This window comes from Echinops telfairi, unplaced genomic scaffold (assembly GCF_000313985.2).
Source record: "Echinops telfairi isolate 266 unplaced genomic scaffold, ASM31398v2 ScPeMD7_7475;HRSCAF=8513, whole genome shotgun sequence".
NCBI classification, from domain to species: Eukaryota; Metazoa; Chordata; class Mammalia; order Afrosoricida; family Tenrecidae; genus Echinops; species Echinops telfairi.
In genome coordinates this window covers 24,770,575-24,780,422 of record NW_022111379.1, presented here as the reverse complement: position 1 = coordinate 24,780,422, position 9,848 = coordinate 24,770,575, and the positions used below count along the sequence as shown (strand labels likewise).

Here is a 9,848-nt window from a genome sequence, read left to right as displayed (position 1 = left end):
TATAATTGAAACAAGATTGTTAGCTATCTTCCTAGGAGAATAGTATCTTTTTCAAAGGGTCAGACAATATTAAAATCTACTATCTATTTTGGAAGTCCCCTCAACCCCACCAGGACAGTCCCAATTTAAATATCAGCTCATCTTTCTGGAGTTTTATCTCTCTCTCTCATCTCTCCAGTCCCTGACCTTTACCATCACTCCAAACACCATTAGAAATGGCAAAACAGAGTATGACACTTTTCCTGTACTTTCATTTCACAAATTGCAGCCCATTTCTCTGTCCCTTAATTTCTTATCCTTTGTTATACTGTATATTATGTTTCAGTTAACTTAATTTGGATTAAAACAAAGCATGTGGCTCAGGGGTCCTTAAACGATGGCCCATGGGCCACATGTGGCCCACTGAGGACAGTTATCCAGCCCGCCGGGTGTTTTTGCCGCTGTTGCCTGTCCTGCTTAGCAACCAACTTATCCAGTGTGTATAGAAATTTGTTCATAGTTTGGTTTTGTTTTTTAATCAGGGGAGAGCGCGAATGCAGTCCCCCACTACCACAAATTATGCAGCCAAGTTTCCCACATTTGGGAAAATCGCAGGGGTCAGCACATCTGGAGTGCAATGGATAAGCCTCGCCCTAGGAAAACCACCTTCGTGGTCATGGTATCTCCCCTGTCAGGTAAGCATTTTTTAAAACTATAGTCCGGCCCTCCAACAGTCTGAGGGTCAGTGAACTAGCCCCCTGTTTAAAAAGTTTGAGGACCCCTGGTTGTGGCTGGTTGCACAAAGTGAATTACCACAGGCTAATCCTTCTTCAGGTGACTTGGATAATAAACAAACAAACAAACAAACAAACAAAAAGAGATATAGACATGTATGTGTCTCTGTGTATGTATAAATATTTAGTGCACAGAAAGAGGTCAGAACAAATAACCAATATGAAAATATTATTAAATTGTTGGGATGAAGGTAGAAATTTAAAGAGCTTCATATGTATGTATAGTTTATAACTATGGAAAAACTTATTATGGTCTCTTTCTTTCTACAGTGTTTTCCTATTGTGGTCCTAAACTAAGTAGATTGTATCTATCCAGAAATGACTGAATCCCTGTATAACTTGTTCTCACTGAGATAACCACAACTTCTATTATTATATCATATTAGCTTGGCTACAAGGTTGTTACAGATATGGAACTGCTTCTGCACTTTAGGTGGGGCAATAATTTATTTTAGAGCAATTAATACTGGACTAGCCCTATGGAGTTGAAACTTAAAGATGTCCCAAGTTTCCAATTTTTCCAAGTGGTAGTACAGCTCCATGTTTTTCCCACCTTTCCTTTTAGTATATTTTCTCATATCCATGGATTCTGCAATTCACTACAACATCTAACAGAAATTCATGGAATTTTAAAGAAATATCTCAGGTTGTTAGTGGTGATGTAAAGTCCCAAATCCAAAGATCAGGCAGAAGCAAGTTAAATGCAGTGTCCAGAAACAGAAGCTAATGTCCAAAAGTCAAAGCAGGTCTTCGTGTTTCTACCAACCCACAGTCAGGAAAATGAAAATGTGGTTTATCTTTCAGCAGACTATGTCCACAAGGAAAATTTCTCACAGCCTGTAGTCAGGTGGAAACTGAGGATACATTCCATCTTAATCCTGGAACAGAGAACTCTCTTCAAAGTGGGATTATACCTGTGATAGTTAAGGTTTATTGTGCCAACCTGGCTCATAAACACATGTGGGGTTAATTGAAGGGCAGAGATAAATGGCTCAGTGAGCCTCACCTTTCTATTTCCCTGGTTTCTTGCTCTCTGATGGTCAGACCAGTGTGTGGCTGCCTAAGCTGGAAAGGCTCGCTTCCTGTGAGACATCCCTGAGAAGTCACATGGACCTACCCGGATGCAGCCCTGGGTGCTGGAGCAGCTGTGTGGAGACCCCTGCCAGCACTGAGATGCTTACACACTCACTGAATCAGCTTTACTCCTACAGTTGGCATCATTGTGTGTGTTTTGTGATCTTAAGGAGGACTTTGGAGATAGGTGTCAAACCTTATGGGCTAATGGACTTATGGGCTTGGACAGCGCTGGGTTGGGATGCTTTCCTACTGTACACTTACCCTTTATATAAAACTCCCTCTTATATACATAGGAGTTTCTGTAGATTTGTTTCTCTAGTGTACCTAGACTAACTCAATAGCCATAGGCAGCTCTCTCTCACTGCCATCAAGTCAATCCCTACTCAAGGCGACTGTAAAACAGAGTAGAATAGTAGGGGGGTTTCTGAGACTGTAACTCTTTACCAGAGCAGAAAGCCTCATCTGGTTGAGCAACTGGTGGTCTTTCTGGGGAGGCACAATGATTATATTCTGGGCTGCCAACCACAGACCTTCAAACCCAAACCAACCTCGCTGCCATAGGGCCCAGGCCAATTCATAGCAACCCTATAGGACAAGGTAGAACTGCCCCTGTGAGCTTCCAAGACGAACCCTTTACAAGGACGCTCCATCTTTCTTGTATGGACTAACTGGTGGTTTCAAACGGCTGACCTTGCATTTAGCAGCCTAATGAGTAGCATCACAAAAGAGATTACAAATGGACTATGGCTCAGAGGGCCGTATTAAGTAATGGACTGCATCTCATTAGGCAAATTATAACCTTAACTATTTTGTTTCCATTTTCCCCAAGCCTTTCTGAGAGACAATGTGAAATGGATGTAAAGGGGGATCTAGAAATTTGGAACTTTAAGCTTACCAATTTAGCTATTTAAAAGATGACAGATTTCAGAAACATATTCCAAACTTTCTAAATTTCTTTATTGCTCTTTGTTGTTTTCTTATGGTACCTTAATCTGTCAGTGCTTCTATTGGCCTGTGAATTAAGAAAATCCAAAATTTTCTCATGAACCTACTAACTCATCTGAGATAAACTTAAAAGTTACCTGGATATATCAAGATAACTTTTAGCTATTCTCAAGTTCTTTTCACCATTTATTTAAATATAGCCATGATAAACAATGGAGGCATTTGAGGGGGGAAATACGAAGCTTCTTTTCATTGTGCCACTTTTATTAATAATTGCTTTTTTTCTCTTTCAAATACCTTAAATGATGGACATTGAGGCTTGTAAGAGGATAGAATATATTGAATTTCTTCCTTCCCTCTGTAGGTGCTATTTTCAACAGAACAGCGCTTTGTAACTGCCCTTCTGCATTCTGTATTCTCAGTCTCCATGCCTTCCTTGCCACACAGCTTGAACAAGGTCAAAAGACAAGTAGATACTATGGAGATACTATTTGCAGTGTTTATGGCAGATAAATAATTAATTTGTTTTTTAAAAGCAATATTTTAAAATGAGATATGAGAGAAAGATCTAGCACCAAATAGAAAAGCACATGACAGACATAAACAAATGGTGTTTATAAAATTTCTTTAAACAGTCCTTAGACCTATGATAAGATGTTTGACTATACTCATTATAAAAGAAAGGCAAGTTAAAACTACATCAAAATAAGTTTTCTAATCTATTATTTCGTCATAGGTTGGAAAAAAAATCCTTGAGAACATTTTATATATTTAAGACTGGGGAAAATTAGCTATTGCTGGTGAAACATCACATTGGTACAACTGTTATTAAGAAATACATATTTTAGGCCAGGAGGACACAGCACACATCTGCAGGTGTGGGTGCCATATTATGGTAGGAAAAGGTCTCTGGTTTCAGTGGTAGAAGACCCGCTTCTGTGGGTGGGGGCGCCGTGTGAAGGTGGGAGAATCCCCGCTGCCATGGATTTTGCATGCTGAGGTGGCCCTCTTACCAGGTTACAGATCAGAGCAGCTCTGTGGTGTGTTTGGGGGAGCAAGTTGTATCAAAGTTGCAGTAAGATTGGCCCTCAGTCCAGAGTAGTTTATGGGGTGCCGCAAGACCTCATTTCACTGCACTGACCCACACTTAGGCTACCAAACCCTGAACCCAACAATTCCCATGGAGCTCCCAAGAGAGGTACTCTTACCTCAGCCCCATTTTTCTGGAAGTCTTAAGGTTTTAAATTCTTATGGAAGCAGACTGTCTCAGCTTTCTCTTGCTGTGTGGATGATAGGTTTGAATTGTTGGACTTACCATCATCAACCAAGCATTTTATCATTACTTACCAAGTGTCCATGGATCATTTTGTTGTTGTTACTGTTGGTAGATGCCTTCTAGTCAGTTCTAACTCATAGCCACTCTATCCACAATGGAACAAAAAACTGCCCTGTCCTTCAACATGCTCACAGTTGTTCTGATGATTGAACCCATCGTTGTAGCCACTATGTAACTCCATCTTTTTGAAGGACTTGCTCTCTTTTGCTGCCTGATATAGTTTATTATGCCAGCCTGGCTGATAAATACAAGTAGGATTAACTGAAGGGAGGAAAGATAATGGCTCAGTGAGCCTCATCTTTCTTGTCTCTTGCTCTTTGATCAGCGGACCAGTGTGCGGCTACCTTGCTCGTTCTTTGCCTCAATTTATAGGCTACACTACCTGTTGGACGCCTAGCCTGTGGACTGTGTCTCTGTAAGTTGAGGTCCCTTTAAGGCATCTCTGGAGCTGGGGACTGGCAGTTGGGACTGGTGGTCAGTTGACAGTTGGTGATCTTCCTTGTGATTGGCTGCTGAGCTGAGATAGCCTCACTCTATAAATAGAGGGGGATCTGGCAGCAGAGAGAGGAGAAGAACTGTTAGTCTCTCACAACCCTGAGCCATTTGTAGTGCTTATAATTTAACTGTTCATTTGTTATATTTATCTGTATATAATTTAACAGTTCATTTCTTGTTATATATCTAATTATCTTTATAAATAAATATATTTAATTATCAGGAATTTGGTTTTATCTCTCTAGAGAACCCTGTCTAACACACTGCCCCTCTACTTTACCAAGCATAATGTCCTTCTCCAGGGACTGGTCTCTCCTGAAAGCATGCCTAAAGTATTTAAAGATGAAGTATCACCATTCTGGCCTCTAAAGAGCACTCTGACCTTACATCTTCCAAAACAGATATGCTTGTTCTTTTAGCAGTCCATGGTACTTTCAGTATTATTGTCCGGCACCACAATTCAAAAGCATTGTTTTTTCTTTGATCCCCTTTCTAACTTTCACATGCATCTGAAGTGATTGAAAATACCATGGGTTGGGTCAGATGAACCTTAATCAACATAGTAACATCCCTGCTTTTCAATATTTCTAGATGTCTCATAGAGCATATCTACCCATTGCAAATCATTTTTTGATCTCCTGAGTACTGCTGCCATCAGCATTGATTATGGATCCAGAGAACTCCAAGTCCTTGGCAATTTCAATGTTTTCTCCATTTATCATGATGTTACCACTTGGTCCTGTTGTGAGGATTTTGGTCTTCTTTACATTGAGTCATAATCTGTATCAAAGGGTGCAATCCTTCATTTTCATCAGCATGTGCTTCAAATCCTCCTCACTTTTAGCAGCAATGTTGTGTCATCAGCATATGGGAGGTTGTTAATAAGCCCTCCTCCAATCCTGAAGCAGCATTCTTCTTCATAAAACCTAGGTTTTTTGGTTATTTGCTCAGCATACAGATTGAATAATTACAGTGAAGGGAAACAACACTGATGTGCACCTTTCCCAATTTTAGACCATGTAGTATTCCCTTGTTCTGTTCACAGAACTGTCTCGATCCATGTACCGGTTTTGTATCAGCACAATGAAGTGTTCTGGAACTCCTATGTTTCTCAAGGTTATTCATAGATTCTTATGATCCGCATTATTAAAAGACCTGATTCTACTTTGACCCATGTCCCATCTGACATCAGCAATGTATACCTTGTGCCACATTTTCTTCTAAATGTGGCCTAAATCTCTGGCAGAACCCTGTTAATGTACTACTGCAACCCTTATTGGATGATCTTCAGCAATTTTTTACTGGCATGTTATATCAGTGACATTGTTCTATAGTTTGAGCATTCCAATGGGTAACCTTTCTTTAGAATGGGTACAAAATGGATCTCTTCCAATCAGTTGGTCAATTAACTGTGTTCCAAATTCCCTGGCATAGACAAATGAGTGCTTCCAATACTTCAGCAGCTTGTTTAAACATTTCTATTGGTATACCATCAATTTTTCCAAGTCCTGTTTTTGGCTTATTCTTTCAGTGCAGCTTGAAGGTTTCTTTCAGCACCATTGATGTGGTTTATATTCTACCTCCTGAAAGGGTGGAATGTTGACTAGTCCTTTTTGATAGTGTGACTGTGTATTCTTTCCATCTTTTTGGGATTCTGCCTGCATCACTCAATATTTTTTCCATGGAATCTTTCAATATTGCATCTCAAGGTTGGAAAATTTTTTTCCAACATCTTCTTCATGTATAATTCAGAGTCATTTAATATACTCTTCTTGTTGTACAACAATTTTATTTGATATCCTTTTCCAAATTATTCTGCAACCATCAACATAAACTTCATAACCCCTAAGCAAAAACTACCTCCTTTTACCCATGGAAACCATTGGTAAATTTCTTTCTTTTTTGGGTAATTTTCTTGATATAATATTCACATATCACACACTTCCATAGTTAAATTATGTTTAAAAAAGAGTTATTATACATCATCACAATCAGTTCTAATGTTCCCTCCCCCTTCCTGTATTTATTTCTTGCTCACCAAATCCCCTCACCCTGTCCCTCCCACATCCCTGATAAACTGTTACATCAATTATTGTCTCTATGCATCCATTCTTATTGTGCTTCATAAACTTAGAAATTCATAGAAACAATGAAAACAAAATAATAAGAAAATAATAAAAATAATAATATAATGATAAAAATAAAGATTAAGGAAGAAAAGACTATAAATATTTTAAAAATCAGAGGAAAAATTTCTGTTGTGGAACAAGCAAGAAAAATTTGAAAACATTTCAGCCTAGAACAAATTCATCTTGGGCCAAGAGGGAAGTCAACTGACCAAATATCATATAAATCATGGTTCAATCCACTATAATCAAGTTTACAAGAATCTCTGTCTGCTAGCAAAACTGTTTGAACCCGTCACCTGCCAGAAGCTTAATCTGAATATATACTCTGCAGATGGATTCGGGCCTCTCACAGTCCTTCATAGTTGGTGCTTACAATTAAAACTCTGATACTTTTCCCTTGACCATATTTGGATTTTGTAATTATTACACTTGGATCACACAGCTTGGTGTGCTTCTTCAATATAGACTTAGTTGACACCTCACTTAGATGGTTGCTTGTTTGAATACAAGCCTTTAAGTCTCAAGACACTATTTAGTGGATAGCTGGGCACCATCTATTATCTTTACCATACTTTGCATTAGCAACATTATCTTCAGTGATTTCTTCATGAAGATGAGTATCCAGCAGGGCCATTTTATAAGAACTAACTGTTCTTAGATTAAGGCTAGAACCAAGTGGGAGCTCTCATGCACTTGTTTTAATTTTTGTCAGCTTTATCCTGAAATTACATATGAGAAAGTTATGGTCCCTTCCACAGTCAGTCACAAGCCTTGTTTAGGTAGCTGATACTGAGCTTCTTTATAGTCTCTTTCACAGATGCAGTCAATTTTATTTCTGTGTATTCCATATGCATATGTTTATATTTATAGTTGCCTTTTGTGTTGTTTGAAAAAACGTATTTGTCATGAACAAGCCATTGGTTTTGCAAAATTTTATCATGCAGTCTTCAAATTCATATTTTCCACTACAATTTTTCCTTTTGTTTCTAACTTTTGCATATCGATCACCAATAATTATTAATGTATCTCAATTGCATGTTTGATCAATTTCCAATGAAAGTCGTTGGTAGAACTGTTCAATTTATTCACCTATATCTTTTGTAGTTAATGCATAAATTTGAGTGATAGTTGGATTGATTGGATTTCCTTGGAGGCAAATAGATATATTCCTTTCACAGACAGCATTGTACTTCATGATTGATTTTGCAATGTTCGTTTTTGACAGCAAATACAATGCCATTGTTCTTTATTGTGTTATTCCCAGCATAGGAAATCATATGAATTTGTGATTCAAAATTGTCAGTACAAGTCAATTTCAGCTCACTAATGCTTAGGAATTTAACCTTTATGTGTTTCATTTCATTTTTTAAAGCTTCCAGTTTTCCTAGTTTCATATGTAATATATTCAAAATTCCAATCATTTTCACATTTTAGCAAGTGTTTCTTCTTACCTTGAGTTGTGCTCCATCAGCAAATAAAGAAGGCTCAACTCCCACAGGCTTTACCCAACTCATGTCTGCTCTATTCTGAAAAATCAGCTATTCCTCAATCGCTTTTTGAGCTCCCTTCAACCGGAGGGGCCTGTCATAAGGCGCTCTCTGACAATATTCTGCTTCCGTTCATTAAGTCTTCATTATTTGACGGTGTTTCAAAGTTATGTATAAGGTGTCCCGCTGATCATTGCTCTTCCTGGGGGAGAGTCCTTCCTAGTCTTTGTCTGGAAGCTCTGCTGAAACCTGTTCACTTTGGGTGACATTGCTGGCATTTTAAACACCAGTGACACAGTTGCAAGCATCTCAGCAACACACAATACACAACAGTAAGACAAAATGACAGACAAGTTATGGCTGGATCTTATACTAGATGTTAAATACTGACTTTTATTAATTTACTGGGGTTAATTAAGAGAATATTCAAATTTTTAGCAACTACACATTATAGCTTTTAGAAGCAATAGATCACAATGTATACAACTGACTTTCAAATGGTGTGTAAATTAATTGAAAGAAAAGTCCCGGATCATAATTTGTTTCCTTCTAGAACTGATCACTATAGAGACAAAAAAGAAAGAAAGAAATTATCAAAATGAATGTCAGAAGTACCTCTGAACATGGAGTAGCTAAGCAAAAGTACAAAACAATGAAGTAAAGGAGTTGAGCAGATTATTTCAAAGGGCTGCTCAAGAAATCAAACAAAATATAATCCTTAGTGGGACTTAGTTGATATCTCACTTGCATGGCTGTTTGTTTAGAAACAAGCCTTTAAGACTCCAAACATGTGGACCATAACAAACTATGGATAGCCTTGAGAAGAACAGGAATTCCAAAATACTACATTCTGCTCCTATACATGGATCAAGAGGCAGTTATGTGAACAGAGCAAGAATCAGCAGGCAACATGGCCAGAAGGCAACTGCTGCAAGACACCAGACACAGGTCCAGGCCAGCAGGAAAAATAAGAGGAATGAACCTATTCTCAACTGTTTACATATAGATATAAAATAGTTCATACATTCAAGGAGATGGCATCAAACTGTTCCCTGCACCTTCTGGGGGAAACCTTACTGCCATATTACTAAGGATCCTCTCCCAACCAAGTTGATAAAAAACATAGCTACTACAATGTTTAACATAATTTACTGTGCTTACTGGCCATTAATATATCTTCCTTTTGGATATATCTATATTCTTTGCCATTTCAAAATTAGGTTCTTCACCTTGTTGTTGAGTCATGGTTACCTTTAATATTGTGATATATGGTTTCCAAATATTTTCTCCCATACTGTAAACTATCATTTTATTTCCTTAAAAAAGTTGTATGATGCACACACACAGAGACACACACACACACACAAATAACCCCAGATGCTATTCTATCTGATAACTGGGCACCATCTAATATTTTCACCACACTTTGCTATAGCACCCATATGTTCTGTGTTCCCTTATTGAGGACAAGTATCGAGCAGGGCCAAGATGTAAGAACAAATTGTTTTTAAATTGCAGCTTGGATTTTGTGCAAGCCCCAAATCCATTCTTGGATCATTTTTGTTTTGTTTTTAATCTAGCTTTAGCTCCTTTTAGAGACAGCCTT

General features: G+C 38.1%; 1 non-coding gene across 1 annotated transcript; it reads right to left on the bottom strand.

Moving 5' to 3' along the window:
• Positions 1–518: 518 nt before the first annotated feature.
• On the bottom strand, positions 519–682 carry LOC115867918. Its single transcript, XR_004045318.1, has one exon. It is a non-coding gene; the product is annotated as a U1 spliceosomal RNA (small nuclear RNA).
• Between the last annotated feature and the right edge of the window lie 9,166 nt (positions 683–9,848).